Below are 17,513 nucleotides of genomic sequence, written 5' to 3'. Positions count from 1 at the left end.
GTCAGGACAAGAGCCACTCAGTACCCTATCCACCTTTTCTCCTTCTCTCTGTCCATCTTTGGGTGAATCTTCAATAAAAAGCTTTTGTCATTCACTATGAGCAATCGTGTTTGTTCCTTGGAGAGAAGACTCCAGAATTCAGGTGAAAGTGAAGGAGGGTGGGGCCTGAGGGAACTGTCTGTCCAAATCAAGGTTATCAGCTAATTTCTCAGATCTCTACTTCTAAGTTGCCTAGATTATTGGGAGAGAAGGGTCATGTGTGGAGCCTGAAGGCTGCCTACAGAACAGGAGCACAGTCTCAAAGCAACCAACAGTTGTCCAAAGATCGCGCATTGCAGGCAGTCAGGGTGGGGCCGTCTCAGCGCTGAGACCCAGGAGTATCTGGCGGGAAGGGGTGCAAGTCTGGAGGTGTGGGGTATAGGGCAGTTATGGGGACAGGCAGTCAGAGGTCTCCACTGAATATAGAACAAGAGGTTAGGGAGCTTATGGAGAGTTTATGCTCAGCGTCTAGCAAGGCCCTGTCTTCACGAAACTCCATGCATGGGCTTTCCCACCAGGCCAGCAAGGCTTTTGGGAACTTGTTCGCAGAATCAACAGGGTCACGACTGTTGGATGGAGAAGTGAAAACATGTCGCTCTCACAGAGCTCTCGTGCTGAGGTCACTTGCCCTTGTCCTCAGGTGATTCTGTCAGAAGTTACGCCTGAGTGGCTGTCCCTGAGTGGTGGGAGAGAGGGGGGCGTAAGGCAGGCCTTTGGGGGCATTGGACAGTGTAGCTTCCTGTTTGGGGCCAGCCCTGGAGATTCCGGTTGGATATTCAGAGGTGGGGGTCTGGGTATAGCCTTTGTGGACATCCTGTTTTTATACTGGACCTATTCAAGATACCTGGAGCATCACAATCTTCCCTTCTTCAGAGGAAGTCCGCACAGCTCCCCTTGTGCAGTCTGACCTAAATTCCTCCTACTACAGATGCAGACTGCACTCACTCCCCTGGCCATCAATTGGTGCCTCCCACCCTCGACTGCCAGGGAGTGCATGCAGACTCCAACCCCTCCACGTGGTGCCTCCCACGGGCCCTTACTATGTGCAGACTGAAGGGCACGCCGTTCGCCCAAGGCTGGTCTCTGCCCACGGGGCCTTCGCCACATGCAGGCAGGCTCAGGGCAGCAGGGCAGAGCAGCGAAATGTTAACCTCAGGGGTTTGCATTCCCAGGCAGGGGCCTCCTGCCAGAAGCAGCTGCTCCCTGCTCCCTGGGCTGGCCAGCTGGTCCTGCAAAAGCCAATCTCCCCATAGACCTGGGGCTCATCCCGTGTGGCAGAGCAGGAAGCCTTTGACTTCTTTTCATCACTGAACCCCTCCCCTGGGAGAATGCTGAATCGGCTCTTTTCCGAGTTTCTGGGGTGGGGAGGAGGAGTCAAGGGTTGGAAGCAGGGGAGGGGCTTCTCAAGTTCACCCACCGGGAAGTTGTAGGTCGCCACGGGAGAAGCCGAAGCCCAGAAGCCGGGCAGGTTACTGCCTTTTTTGTGCCCTCTGGGTGCGTGGAGTGTGGGAGCGGGGAGTAGCCAGCCTGAGTATCACTGTTGGGTCTTTCAGGGCCTCCTCAGTTGAATTTAATGACTTACACTCAAAGTTAGATGGTAGAAATAAAATTAAAGGTCCCTGCCATCCTGTCATTCTGAGCCTGATGGGAAAGACAGAGAAATGTGTGATCATAGTACAGCGTGGTAAGACCTACAGACTGGTGTGCCAGGGGCTCTGGGCATAGAAGTGTACCCAAGCAGGGAATCAGAGAAGACCTCCTGGAGGAAGTGAGTCTTCCCTGAGTTGGAGCTGGTTAGGGAAAAAGGGAGGACGGGTTGGGGGGCATATTTTCCAGCTAGAGGGAGAGGCTCACGCAAAGACTCAGAGACTTGAGAGCACATGGGCCCTTTATGGAACCTGGAACTGTTTGGCACAGGTGAAGAGCCAAGTAGGTGATGGGCAGGGGCAGTGAGAACTGAGTCTGAAGATCTTGGTGGATCTCAGATCTCAAAGCACCTTGATGCCAGGCTAGGAGTTTGAATTTGACCTTGACTTTGAAGGGCTATAGGCAGGGGAGTATCATAATCTAAGTTGTGTGTTGTAAAGCTGCAGTGTGGAGAGTATGGGAATTTCAACTGACTTTAAGACCGAATCCAACCATCAGTGAGATCAACTGTGTTTAAGGCAAATAAATCAAGCCAATGAACAGGTGGTTGAGTGGGAGGCAGGTGATAGGCCTGGCGAAGCTGGACAGATATCTACCTCTGCCACACTCCCCAGGCAAAGGCACAGTCTGCCAGGCTGAGCTCGGCTCCCTGCTTTGACCCCTCTCCCCGTAGTTCCAGGAGCTGCAGCTGGCAGCTGGCTGGCATGGGGATGACCTTAAACACAGCAAGAACGAGATCTCAGAGCTGACCCGGCTCATCCAAAGGCTGCACTTGGAGACCGAGAGTGTGAAGGAGCCGGTAAAGGGGCTTTGGGGTTTCCTGGCTCAATCCCAAGGGAGGGGTGAACTGTCCATCATATACACTCCCCCATGCCCCTTCTCCTTCTCTGAGTCCTCCATCTCAGAAACCCCTTCCTCAAATGGAGCCCCTGCTCTCATTGCCCGCACTTAGCTCCCACCTGAATTCTGGAACAATTGGAAGGGCCTTTTCAGAAAGCCAAGGGGCTGGGAATAACAAGCGCCCCAGTCCCAGGTTGACAGGACTCTATCGCCATGCATGGGGTTTTGCTCTAGGAAGTGGGGCAGGACAGGTCTTGGTCCAACCACAGTAAGCACTTGGGGCGGGGGGCGGGAAGGCAGGCTCAGGGTGCCTTAGAACTGAGGGGGCAATGCCACCTCCTGGCCCTCAGTGCTCCAACCTGGAGATGGCCATTGCTGATGCCGAGCAGCGGGACAGCTGCACCCTGAAGGATGCTTGAGCCAAGCTGGATGAGCTGGAGGCCACCCTGCTCCAGGCCAAGGAGGAGCTGGCCTGGATGATGCATGAGTACCAGGAACTTATGAGCACCAAGCTGGCCCTGGACATCGAGATCGCCACCTACCGCAAGCTGCTGGAGGGTGAAGAGTGCCAGTGGGTGATGGAAGGGGTCTTAGAATATTAGGGCTGGAAGGACTTTTGGAATCCTCTGACTCAATTTCCCAGATGTTGGGGGCAGGCTGATGGAGGGGCTGGAGATGCTTTTTTAGGTCACCCACAAACGTAACATTATACAGAATCTGGTCAGATAATAAGATGATGATTTCCTTTAGGGTTCTCTTTCCAGTCTTCAGACTATGATGGGGAGAAAGTTTCAGCGTAGCGCCGTTGTATCTTTAACACTGCTGCCCTGACACTTGCAAATGTCCCTGTTAGTAAAGAGATGGTAGATCTCAGCTTCACAGCCTCTGGGCAGACAACAATATCTAGCCAAAATTTTTAAAAAATTGTTTCATGCATTATATTATTTTTACTGCTACAGTTTTTGTCTTTTTTGGTCCAGCAATACTGGTTTTCTGTTTACCCTGGTGATATGACTTCCTTTTAAGAGAAATGCGTTTTTTATTATAAAAGGCAGGATCACTGGAAAATACTAAATATATAAGAGTATGAGTTATACATGGTCGTAGCAACAATTGGAAGGGTGGTACATGAAGCACTGACATTTGAGAAACCCTGTTCTAACCTAGCACCATTTTATAAATGAGACCCAGAGAGGAAAAATTATTGGTCCTAAAATCATACAGTTGGTTTCTTAGCGGCAACTCCTGATGCTAGCGTTTCGACACGTGTATTTATTCAGGCAGTAGCCCCCCTGGGATGAAGAAATGGGCTGAAGAGAAGCACGGCAGGAGGGCCCCTGGTAGGTGGTGTTGCCATGTTGGGGGGGCTCCAGGGTTGAAATTCGCACATCTCTGAAGGGGAAAGAGCAGAGTGAGGAGGGAAAGAGAAGTGCTTAGAGTCACACAGGTGCACTTCATGCCACCTGGTCAGCTAGAGGGCTTGTGGAGGCCGCAGTAGCCTGGCTGATGATTTCAGGCTGGGGTGAGCGTAACTTGGATTCCATGTGAAGGAGATTTACCTGTGCTTTTCTCCCTGTGCAGGATGTCTGGAGAATATACCAATTCTGTGAGCATACGTGAGTATTTCACGCCCTGAAAGAGTATTTTTAGCCCATTAATGAACACAAAGTAAGCAGTCCCCTACCACCAGGACCCCCTGGAAGAGCCTGAACTCTGCCTGGTAGAGCATCATTGTCCTAATCGCCTCCTTTGCTGAGACCTTTGGCCTCGTCCTCTGTGGAGTCAGCTTCCCATCACATTCTGACATTTCACACTGACCCCCTCCCCAGAAACCTCACCCATGCTAGGATGAGACTCTCAGCCCTACCCTCTTGTGCCACTCCCATCCCGGCTTTCCTTCATGACGGAAGCCGTGAGCAGGAAGAGGGGCACCTCCTCAATCAGACTGAGACCTGCGCACGGAAACGCTGCGTGAGCCGGCAAAAACTCCCCCGGAATGAGCCATCAGGAACTTCTTTGAAAAAAATTAAGAATGTCTTCTTGAGTTAAATGCAAGACTTGTTGGCTTATGCAATACTTGGGCATCATCTGTTCTTTGGGGGAAGCCCCTGCTACCCTGTTTGTTCAAAGAATGAGGAGGCTCTGGGTTTGGGGGTCCTGCGGCATCTGGGCTGATTCTCCCAGTGCTTGAGCTGCCCAGGAACTGAGCATATATCACTAAACTCAAGTCCACTGTTGATGTGGAGTGTTTGTGTAAGAGGGACACATTTAAGCTAGTTGGGGCTGGGAGGTTGGAGAGGACTTCGGGTCAGCCCTGTCCTGGGACACGTGTTCTGGGGAGTGCACGTGGATTTTTTATTTTTACATCTTTATTGGAATATAATTGCTTTACAATGGTGTGTTAGTTTCTGCTTTATAACACAGTGAATCAGTTATACATATACATATGTTCCCATATCTCTTCCTTCTTGCATCTCACACCCTCCCACCCTCCCTATCCCACCCCTCTAGCTGGTCACAAAGCACCGAGCTGATCTCCCTGTGCTCTGAGGCTGCTTCCCACTATCTATCTACCTTACGTTTGGTAGTGTATATATGTCCATGCCTCTCGCTTTGTCACAGCTTCCCCTTCCCCTTCCCCATATCCTCAAGTCCATTTTCTAGTAGGTCTGTGTCTTTATTTCTGTCTTACCCCTAGGTTCTTCATGACATGTTTTTTTTTTCTTAAATTCCATATATATGTGTTAGCATATGGTATTTGTCTTTCTCTTTCTGACTTACTTCACTCTGTATGACAGACTCTAGGTCTATCCACCTCATTACACATAGCTCAATTTTGTTTCTTTTTATGGCTGAGTAATATTTCATTGTATATATGTGCCACATCTTCTTTATCCATGCATCCGATGATGGACACTTAGGTTGTTTCCATCTCTGGGCTATTGTAAATAGAGCTGCAGTGAACATTTTGGTACATGACTCTTTTTGAATTATGGTTTTCTCAGGGTATATGCCCAGTAGTGGGATTGGTGGGTCATATGGTAGTTCTATTTGTAGTTTTTTAAGGAACCTCCATACTGTTCTCCATAGTGGCTGTACCAATTCACATTCCTACCAGCAATGCAAGAGTGTTCCCTTTTCTCCACACCCTCTCCACCATTTATTTTTTCTAGATTTTTTGATGATGGCCATTCTTTTTTTTTTTTTTTTGCGGTATGCGGGCCTCTCACTGTTGTGGCCTTTCCCGTTGCAGAGCACAGGCTTTGGACGTGCAGGCTCAGCGGCCATGGCTCAAGGGCCCAGCCGCTTGGCGGCATGTGGGATCCTCCCAGACCGGGGCATGAACCCGTGTCCCCTGCATCGGCAGGCGGACTCTCAACCACTGCGCCACCAGGGAAGCCCCGATGATGGCCATTCTGACTGGTGTGAGATGATATCTCATTGTAGTTTTGATTTGCATTTCTCTAATGATTAATGATGTTGAGCATTCTTTCATGTGTTTGTTGGCAGTCTGTATATCTTCTGTGGAGAAATGTCTATTTAGGTTTTCTGCCCATTTTTGGATTGGGTTGTTTGTTTTTTGTTATTGAGCTGCATGAGCTGCTTATAAATTTTGGAGATTAATCCTTTGTCCGTTGCTTCATTTGCAAATATTTTCTCCCATTCTGAGGGTTGTCTTTTGGTCTTGTTTATGGTTTCCTTTGCTGTGCAAAAGCTTTGAAGTTTCATTAGGTCCCATTTGTTTATTTTTGTTTTTATTTCCATTTCTCTAGGAGGTAGGTCAAAAAGGATCTTGCTGTGATTTATGTCACAGAGTGTTCTGCCTATGTTTTCCTCTAAGGGTTTGATAGTTTCAGGCCTTACATTTAGGTCTTTAATCCATTTTGAGCTTATTTTTGTGTATGGTGTTAGGGAGTGATCTAATCTCATACTTTTACCTGTCCAGTTTTTCCAGCACCACTTATTGAAGAGGCTGTCCTTTCTCCACTGTACATTCTTGCCTCCTTTATCAAAGATAAGGTGACCATATGTGTGTGGGTTTATCTCTGGGCTTTCTATCCTGTTCCATTGATCTATCTTTCTGTTTTTGTGCCAGTACCATACTGTCTTGATTACTGTAGCTTTGTAGTATAGTCTGAAGTCAGGGAGCCTGATTCCTCCAGCTTCGTTTTTCGTTCTCAAGATTGCTTTGGCTATTCGGGGTCTTTTGTGTTTCCATACAAATTGTGAAATTTTTTGTTCTAGTTCTGTGAAAAATGCCAGTGGTAGTTTGATAGGGATTGCACTGAATCTGTAGATTGCTTTGGGTAGCAGAGTCATTTTCACAATGTTGATTCTTCCAATCCAAGAACATGGTATGTCTCTCCATCTATTTGTATCATCTTTAATTTCTTTCATCAGTGTCTTATAATTTTCTGCATACAGGTCTTTTGTCTCCTTAGGTAGGTTTATTCCTAGATATTTTATTCTTTTTGTTGCGATGGTAAATGGGAGTGTTTTCTTGATTTCACTTTCAGATTTTTCATCATTAGTGTATAGGAATGCAAGAGATTTCTGTGCATTAATTTTGTATCCTGCTACTTTACCAAATTCATTGATTAGCTCTAGTAGTTTTCTGGTAGCATCTTTAGGATTCTCTATGTATAGTATCATGTCATCTGCAAACAGTGACAGCTTTACTTCTTCTTTTCCGATTTGGATTCCTTTTACTTCCTTTTCTTCTCTGATTGTGGTGGCTAGGATTTCCAAAACTCTGTTGAATAAGAGTGGTGAGAGTGGACATCCTTGTCTTGTTCCTGATCTTGGTGGAAATGCTTTCAGTTTTTCACCATTGAGAATGATGCTTGCTGTGGGTTTGCCATACATGGCCTTTATTATGTTGAGGTAGGTTCCCTCTATGCCCATTTTCTGGAGAGTTTTTTATCATAAATGGGTGTTGAATTTTGTCAAAAGCTTTTTCCGCATCTATTGAGATGATCATATGGTTTTTATTCCTTAATTTGTTAATATGGTGTATCACATTGATTGCTTTTGTATGCTGAAGAATCCTTGCATCCCTGGGATAAACCCCACTTGATCATGGTGTATGATCCTTTCAATGTGCTGTTGGATTCTGTTTGCTAGTATTTTGTTGAGGATTTTTGCATCTATATTCATCAATGATATTGGTCTATAATTTTCTTTTTTTTGTGATATCTTTTGCTGCTTTTGGTATCAGGGTGATGGTGGCTTTGTAGAATGAATTTGGGAGTGTTTCTCCCTCTTCGGTCTTTTGGAAGAGTTTGAGAAGGATCGGTATTATGTCTTCTCTAAATGTTTGATAGAATTCACCTGTGAAGCCATCTGGTACTGAACTTTTGTTTGTTGTAAGATTTTTAATTATGATTTTAATTTCATTACTTGTGATAGGTCTGTTTATATTTTCTAATTCTTCCTGGTTCAGTCTCGGAAAATTGTACCTTTCCAAGAATTTGTCCATTTCTTCGTGGTTGTCCATTTTATTGGCATATAGTTGTTTGTCATAGTCTCTTATAATCCTTTGTAGTTCTGCAGTGTCAGTTGTGATTTCTCCTTTTTCATTTCTAGTTTTATTGATTTGTGTCCTCTCCCTTTTTTTCTTGATGAGTCTGCTTAAAGGTTTATTAATTTTGTTTATCTTCTCAAAGAACCAGCTTTTAGTTTTATTAATCTTTGCTATTATTTTCTTTGTTTCTATTTCATTTATTTCTGCTCTGATCTTTATGATTTCTTTCCTTCTACTGACTTTGGGTTTTCTCTGTTCTTCTTTCTCTAGTTTTTCTTTTTTCTTTTTTTTTTTTTATACATATGTTAACCCATTTAATGGGCTTCCCTGGTGGTGCAGTGGTTGAGAGTCCGCCTGCCGATGCAGGGGACATGGGTTCGTGCCCCGGTCCAGGAAGATCACACATGCTGTGGAGTGGCTAGGCCCGTGAGCCATGGCCACTGAGCCTGAGCGTCCGGAGCCTCCACAACGGGAGAGGCCACAACAGTGAGAGGCCCACGTACTGCAAAAAAAAAAAAAAAGATTTTTATTTTAGCCATTCTAACAGGTTGTATAATGGTATCTTGTGGCTTTAGTTTCCATTTTGCTGATGTCTAATGATGATGAACATCTTTTTATGTGCTTATTTGTCACCCATATATTTTCTTTGGTTAAACATTTGTTCAATCCTTTAAAAAACAAAAAAACCCCAGAAACCCAAAGGCAGCTGTGGCAGTGAGTTCAAGGATCCCCGTGCCAGAAACCTCAGGCAGCAGATGTGCAACCAAAAAGGCCTCGAGATGAAGGGCAGGTGAAGGCTGGCTCTGTGAGCAGAAAGCTGCAGACCTCATCCATGTCCTCCCTGTGTCCTCGTGTCCTCCCACAGGTTCCCTTCCCAAGTCAGGAAATGCTTCCTCTGGAACCACTATCCCAGTCTCATCCCCCCTCCCTGTTGTCCTCAGCAGGGCAATGCTCTGATGCAGGAAGTCCAGCCATGGGCTCTCTCGGTGACCTTCTCCTTGGTCACAATTCACTGGGTCACTGCCCCAAATGCAGAGATAACACAAATACCCAGGATGCTTCCCTACGACCAGGGGAAAGCCCACCTGCCCCCGTGCCTTTCTGGGCCTTCACAGCCAAGGGGCTCTCATTGTCCTCTGATTGGGATTGTGTCCAGGTCTCTGCTTCCCCCACAATAAACGACTGATATCATTTGATTCTGAGTGTTGAATATGTTGCCTGGGATGTCGATATCTGAGTTGCCCTGAACAGTTTTGCTTGGTCCAGCTCTTTCTTCCTTCTGGGTCCCTGCCCTGACATGGATCTTTGCCATCTAGTCCTGGCCAGGTAGGCTTAGGGAGAGAGGTGCTCCTTATAAACAGCAGAGATTTGTTACTGATGCGCCTCTGGGCAGGCTTGGGGCTTCCCATGCACTGGGGCACCTATTGCACACAATGGCCCTGCCAGATGGGCACAGTCACCACCCCCCCACCATTATAAAGAGGCTCAGGCCTCTGTGATCAAGGAACCAAATCACCCCCAGACTGCCAGGTGTTCGAGCTTCAGCGCGGCTTCCTGCTGCTCTTCTCAGAAGCTCCCAAAGCGTCCCCCGCAACTGCCTCTTGTTGCTGGAGAGTCACTCCTTCTTTCCTCCTCACACCTGCCAACCCACCCCCAGTCCTACTCCCCCACTCCAGCCCTGCTTTCCTCTTCTTCCAGCCGATTCTTTTCCACCCTCACATTTGAGGCCAGCATGCCCACCTGCTTACGGATGCATCTGTATCTACAGTGTCCGCAAAGCAGTGGCTCACTAGACAGAGCTTCGGTGAGCCCGGCATTGTCAGGCACTGGGAATTGTGGAGTCAGCAAACGGGTGCACAGAGCCTGTCCTCAGAGAGCTCACAGTCTGGTGGGGAGAATAAAAATCAGCAACTAACAAACGCAGGATACGCTGTCAGGCAGTGATGACTGCTGTGAAGAAAAATTAAGTGGAATAAGAAGGGTGCTCTTTGAAGAACATGTTTGTTTCTGTTAGTGTTCTCTCAGAAGCAGTTAGCACAGTCGCCTTGAGCAAGGTGAGGAAGGACAGAGTCCTCCAGGACGAGGCCACCTTCCAAGGATGAGTGTCATTCGAGGGTGACTTTCAGGGTGCCCGTGACCCCTTCTCCTCCCTGTCATTACCCAGCCTCCACTCCAGTCTTTCTTCCCAGAGGCCAGGACTCTTCACACTCCAGGACCATGGCAAATATGACTTCCAATCTCGATGCCCATGACCCATTTCCTGAAAGCCCCCTCATCCTTCGTGGCTCGGCTGAAATGCCACCTCCCATGGACATGCGTTTTCTGGTCCCTCCAGGTGGACTGCATCAAGTCATCAAGCATTAAATGAGAAGGAACATTAGAGCTGGTGGCAACAACTGCCCTGGTACCCCCACTATATAGGCCAGCAAATGGAGGCCTGGATGTCTAAGTGCTCTGCCCACGTTCACAGTGCTGGTGAGTAGCAAGTTGGGGACCGGAGCCCTGCACATCCACAGCACTGTTCCCGAACCTGTATTATAGTTGTTGCTTTATTTTCCTGGTGTCACGTTAGCTGCGCACATGTCTGTCCCCTCCCCTCACCCCTCACAGCCCCGTGTTGTGTTCCGGGGCCCTCAGTCCGGCTCACGGTTGGCACTCAATGTAACATTTGCCACAGATATGCATGGGTCAGTCTCACCGACCCTCACTGGGGAGAAAGAGCTCATGGAACACACATGTGTCCTGAAGATTTGGCATGCAAGTGACGAAACACATTTGTGTTAATCAATTTGTGCTTTACATGCATCCACGCTTATGCAGCTTATAGAATTTATCAACCAAACAGAGACACCTTTATTCTGGACACATGCTAAGCTGGATCTGCAGACAGCAGGCATAAGCCAGGACTCTGTCAGGCACATGCTGTCGTAGGTCTAGTGTCCTGGCTGAGCGTCATATGCCTGGCTTCAAATCCTGGCTCTTCTAATGGCTAGTTGTGACTGGGTGCAAGATCCTGCCTTTACAAAATAGGGTCGATACAAGCTGGCCTTTACTGAGTGCTTTCTATGTGCCAGGTACTTCTCTCAGCACTTTATGTCTGGCAACGATGAATTCTCCCAACAACCTGATAGGTATAGTTGTTATAAGGTGCAATTCTAATAATGCAGATCTCACTTGTGAAGATGTTGAGACTCAGAAGGGTAAAATAACCCACCCAACGTCACACAGTTAGTAAATGGCAGAGTTGGGAGTTGACCCTCAGTCCAATCCCAGAGTCCATGCTTCCAGGCATGATACCTCCTTACCTGTCAAAGTTCTCACTGTAGAGAAGAGTTGAGAACATGAAAAGGGATAATGGAAGTAATACAGTGCCTGGAATATAGTTTGCAGCCAATAGATGTTAGCTGTTATTATAATAATTACTATTAATGCATGTTCTTTGGGCCTTTTGTGTTTGCCAGCTGTGCACTGGTTCATGAGCAGTCAGTCCCCAGCAGGACTGTGCCCAGAGACCTGGCTCAGGTGGGTTAAATGCAGGGCCAGGGCGAACACTGGGTCTCTTCACTGACACACGGTCCCATTCAGTCACCAACTGCTAATTTGCAAGCGGGAAGAGTAACTCCTCGGTGCCGGTATTTTTTTTTTTTTTTTTTTTTTGCGGTACGCGGGCCTCTCACTGCTGTGGCCTCTCCCGTTGCGGAGCACAGGCTCCGGACGCGCAGGCTCAGCGGCCATGGCTCACGGGCCCAGCCGCTCCGCGGCATGTGGGATCCTCCCGGACCGGGGCACGAACCCATGTCCCCTGCATCGGCAGGCGGACTCTCAACCACTGCGCCACCAGGGAAGCCCCGGTGCCAGTATTTTGTGCATACACTGCCCTCTGCCATCAGCCCCGGGTACTGCACCTTCCAGCCCCGTGCCTCCGGAGGAAAGACTCTTCCCTAAAACGGAGAGGATGTGCGATGATCTTGGACAGGCTCTGTGCCCACCGTGGAGCTGCCAGCTGGAGGAGATGCCGTTTTGCTCCCTGGCGTGCCCAGGCTGGCCCAGCCTCCTTGTTGCCCAGGCCCTGGCTTCTGTCTCCCCTCCGTCTCCTTTCCCATCTCTCCTCTCACAGGATTGGGGGTTAGGAACTGTGGTAGAACTGGCATTGCTGCACCCCGAACCTCGTTCAGGACCTTCAGACGGCTCTTCCTTGACAGGCACCTGAAAATTTTGGTGCTGGTCAGGAAGTCCTGGGAGTGAGAGCCCCCGTCCCTCAGCAATACTGTCCTCTAGCCTCACCCACACTGTAGGTAAGCTCCTGTCCTGGCTGCAAGGGGGACCCTCTGAGGTCTCAATACCACACCCCGCCTCCGCCCCAGTGCAGTAGATGATCCGGGCATGGAGGCACTGGTGAGATACAGCCAAAGGGGCTACAGAGGAAGGAAGGATCAGAGCTGGACACAGACAGCCTGGGAAGGCTTCCTGTAGGAGGTGAAGGGGACATGACTTGTTGGAGACCGGGAGTGCCTTAAGACGTTTTAGCTCTCACCTGGCAGCTGCTCTGAGGTCTGAGCTGCCCTTTGCCAGCTGCCTCTATTTCCCTCCCAGGGCCTCCACCACTCCTGCCATCTCAGGACGACCGCCACTTGTAGGACTAACCCTCTGCTTATGGCACCATCCCTCAGACCTTAGGCTCACATTTGGCAAGTGCTGCACAGACCAGAGAGACGCTGAGGGTCTCTCCTCTCCTGCAGACCAATTTCCACCACTCTGGCCCTCCCTCCCTGCTTGGTGCACTTCCACACTACACCCCCTTGTATATTCGGTCCCTTTTCGAGGCTCATCACCTGAATCCCTCCTTCTTAACTTCCAATCCATCCATCCCCAGGAGGGCTCTAAGGGAGTCCAGATCCTTCTGGCTGGAACTCCAGATGCAGCACCAAGTTCTAGATTAAAGCTGCTCCCCACTCAGTGCACCTGAAAGAACCATAGCTCGGTGGCTCCAGGCTGGAGTATGTCTGTGAGGACACACACTTTGCAGTCAGCCAGTCGAGAGTTTGTTTCTTTTGCCACTTATCATTGCGACTTGGTCAACTCGGTCTCCCGGCTCCTCTCTTTCCTCATGTGTAAAATGGGAAAAATAATAGGAGTATTGATTTTGCAGGATTGGTATGAGGATGAAATGAATTAAAATGTACTCAGCAGGCCCTCAACCAATGATCACTCCTTGCCTATACCCAAGGCATGACCGTCAGGATCACTTCCAGCTGGATTCCAATCCCAGGCCGGCAGCTTTTTCCTCGTTCTCCTCTGCCCTCCTGGCCCACATCCATTTCCAGGTTCTGTCCCATGGTTCCTGGTCCCTCTCAGCCCTTCCCTTGGCTCTCTGTTATGACATGCATCCCCACCCTTGCTCCACGCTGCCCCTCTTTTCCCTTTCCCTTAACTGGGAGCCAGTGTGCCCCGGCCCTCTGTGTTCCCTGGCTCACATTGCAGACCACTTGCAACCTGGCAGCTGTCGCTCTCCTTCACTCTCTGATTTGCAGGCTCTTGTCACAGCCAGCTTCCTGAACCCACAACTGCGTGTCACACCTTGTAGCCCAGACATAACGTCCCACTTGCTTCAATGGGAGTGGCCCATGACACTGGGGAGATGGGGGCTTTATCTCGAGGCCTCCTTCTCTATAAAGGGGAGTGGATAGAGCTCTCTGAAGGGGCTCAGCTGTGGTCTCAGCTCCAGATGGAGGAGCTCACAGGCTGACCCCAGCCTCAGGTGCCAGCGTTGAGTGTCACCTCAGCCCCACCTGCCTGAGCCCCTAAGTCCGTGGCAGGCTTGCATCCTGGAGGGCGGAGCTTAGGTCCCTCTGCCCAGCAGTGAAGAGGTTCCCTGTAGCCAGCAGGTAATTCATCCCTTCCACCCAGGCTGGGACTGGATGGAAATGTATCCTGTCATACACTGTCATGTATCCACTGGAGGCGCAGGCCAAGCCCCTGTTTCCAGCCTCCGGGCTCATCCTCCTCCCTTTCTATGCTTTGGCTCCTCCTCTTAGGACCAACCCCTTCCTCCCCACTTCCCAGGGAGCTAGAAAAGCTCCCTTTTCCTAAAACACCCACTTCTTATTTCTTATACTTCTTTCTGGACATCCTACTTTTAGATTTTTTTCCTCCCGGTTCCTACTTTGCCTGTGGTCATCCAGGTCCCTTGGTGCTACTGCCCTGCTGCTGTCCCTCTCCTAACTCCTGTCCCTAGGACCACACAGCCTCAGTTATAACACGGACACAGGGAAGGGGGGATGGCTATTCCCCTCACACCTGAGGCAGGTGCCCCCAGCCCACACCTCCAGTTCTCCCTACTGGATGTGGTACGTGGGCTGTTCTGTCCTGTTTGAGGGCTTGTCATTAGGACGACTGGCTTAATTACAGCCTGCCTCACAAAGCCTGCTTGTTTGCTTTGGAAATGGGCAAAGGAAGAGACAGATAAAGCATCCGACTTCATAGCCACCATCAAAAGATTAAGACATTTTCCCTGGCCTCCCTGTTCTCTTTCAAAAGAAGAGTCGTGCAACAAAGGGGTTTGGGGGTCAGAAAATACGATGCAAACTTCTTCCAGAAGTGGCTGGAGTTAGGGGGGTGGTCTGAGGTGAGGAGATGGATAGAATAATAGAGGCATGGGGGTTGGTGGTATTTTGAAAAGAGCAAATGAAAACCAATGTGTCCTTCCCAGAGCAAGACGGCTCTTGTCTCCACATACCTCTGTGCATTTGAGCTGAGGAAAGCTTTGATGATGACTAGTCAGGGAGTGGGGTGGAGTTGTAAAGAGTCCAGAGTGCTTTTCTTTCTAAAAAGAGGAGAGAAAGAGAACTAAAGCCTGCTTGATCTCCACTGCAGGGCAGGGGGTCTATCCAGCCATAAAAGCCTTAGGAGCCAGAGTAGGAGGAGAGAGAAAGAATCAAGAATGAGGAGTTTAGTGAGGCATATCCACGAGGTGTTGAAGGCTAAGGATACTCAGGCTGCATACTTTGAAAACTAGTCTGCAAATCCCTAAGCCAGAGGGCAGCGGCGCTGGGCAGAGTTCCTAGTGGACGGAGCCCAGAGTGGGCAGAGGCAGGTGGCAGGGGTCCATCACTTTCTTTCAGGAGCCAGAGAGGAAAAGACCCAGGGGACTGGAAGTCAGAGCACAGGCCTGGAGAAGTAGGCGACAGCACGGGGATGGGGGTGGGGGAAACCAGGAGACCCTGATGACCCTCTCCCTGGGAGCAGGGAGGTTTCTGGCCAGAGGCTCCCACTCACCTGTATAACACCAGCCTATCCTTGAGATTCGGGCAGGCACCAGGGCTGTCCTGAGGGCCGAGCGGGTTGTGTCCAGCACTAGGGCCCGGCGAGGGGGTGAGCAGGGGCTGAAATCCAGCTGTGCACTCCGGTGAAGGGCTGCATCTGCACAGAAGAAGAACTGGCACAAAGGCGCCTTAAGGTCCCTGCAGCCACTTGGCTAAACTGCTCTGACATTTGTCTCCTGAGCTGGACTGCAGCAGAGGGGAGGAAGGAGATGCTGGTGCTGAGGAGAGGATGTAGGGAAGGTCTGAGACTCAGAGATAGGGTTTGTGGAGAGATGGTAGAAACTTCTATGAGACCAGCTGTGATAAGGAAGCTGCCACCAGGTTTCAGGTCACTGAACATCCTCTGCTAAGTTTTAATAAACAGAAGCTTACTGCACAATGTCTTCTACCCTAATGGTCACCAAGAAGTGGGAATTTTGACCACGCTGACTTCCTGTCTGGGTTTTCACTCAATACAGTGCCTTATAACAGGACTTGAATAAATGAGAGTGGAATTGAATTTAAATTGATGCCATCCAGCTACCTGTTTTCTTAATAATCTAGGGAGTTCATGTTAACAAGTGTATGCTGGGTGCAGGGGACGAAGGGCCAGTAGGGACGGAGAGAGGCCAGTGAACTGCCTGAGTATGTAAGTTTCACAGACTTGGACAGTTATAACTTCAGTGACCCCCATAAACTACTAGAGAATTTGGTACTCTCTACTCTGTGATATGGTGGGTGATGATAAAATGATCAACTGTCCAGATTTTCCAGAACTGTCCAGGTTGTGGCATGGAAAGTCCCATGTCTTACTTGGAAAACCCCTCAGTCCCAGGCAATCTGGGATAGTTGGCCACCCTACAAAATGGTCTTTAGCTGCTTCAGTCATCTTGCTTGGGGTGCTTGCCCTCGTCTTTTGTGCCAAAAGTTGCCCCTTTTCCTTTTTGCAATCACAGAACTTTTTGCTTCAGTATCTGAACATCCTCTCCCATCCACCGTGTTCCCAGCCCTGTGTCTAGGGCCCAGATTGCAACTGTGAGCTCGACCCAAGCTTTCAGTCCCATCTGCTGTTGGACTTGATACCCTAGGACGCAGGGAATTTCATGTCAGGAAGGTGAAGGGTGTTGGGAGGGGGCGTGGGGAGAGAGGGAGAAAAGCAGAAGACCTCTCTTGCTTGAGCTAGCTAACTTCGGAGGAGAATGGAAAAACAGGCTCCTTTCAAACTGGTTCAGACAGGCTGAGAGAATTCGGTTTCTGCACTGAGCTCATTTTCAAAGGGAAAGTAGAGAACTCAGTTTCGTGTCCTTTCCATTCTAAGGTGCTGTGGTTTGCCCCCAAGTCTTATTACCCTTCAAGCTTCCTTCAAGAATCCTTCAAGCTTCAAGCTTCTTTTTCTTTTGTTAATTACCTTCTACAGAATGCTGACTTCCTTGACTGTGTCCAGGAATAGTCAAAAGGCCAATGGACTAGAGAAAAAAGACCTTTGGTATCCATTCTCAAACCAAGCAGCCATGACTTCGATAAGGTCCATTTGGGATTATTCGTGGCACTGCTTTCTTTTCCCCTCCAATGTGGTGTGCTCTGCAGAGCAGGACTCTTATCCTCCAGGAATAGCTTTAACCAAGATGGTGGGAGATTATGGTGCACATGGGCTCAGCTCCATCAAGGCTCCCTGGGCTACCAGTCTCCCCCACAGGTCTCCTTCTGCAACCCAGAGCCTGTTGGTCAATCGGAAGCACAGACTCTGTGAAGTGTCTTCCCCTGAGGACCCTTACATGATTCCACACTGTCTTCAGGGAGAAGGGAAGTGTCTTGGCCTGCTCTGTCATCTTTATCCCATCAACCTCTGCTTCCCAAGTCATACCTTCCCCTGCAGCCCTCCTGGGCTACTCACTGCCTCTGGGATGCACTGTGCATCTGCCCAGTCTGGCCCACCTTCCCATTCCCAACCCCCACCCCAGAAAGCCCAATGTATTTTATTCTGATTTTTTTTTAAAAAAAGCAGAATTTCAATAATGGCTTGTCTGAGTCACTCATTTAAACATATGGAATTAAACTATAGCAATAACAACAGCAAAACAACTTCCACGTGCGTGTGTTTTGTCTCCTGTTCAATTTCAATCTCTTGGAAAGAAGGAGAGGGTCTTAGATGTTTCTTGTTC

The sequence above is a fragment of the Mesoplodon mirus genome (genome assembly GCF_964341445.2).
Source record: "Mesoplodon mirus genome assembly, chromosome: 11".
In the NCBI taxonomy this organism is placed as follows: domain Eukaryota; kingdom Metazoa; phylum Chordata; class Mammalia; order Artiodactyla; family Ziphiidae; genus Mesoplodon; species Mesoplodon mirus.
Note: the sequence above shows the minus strand (reverse complement) of the source record.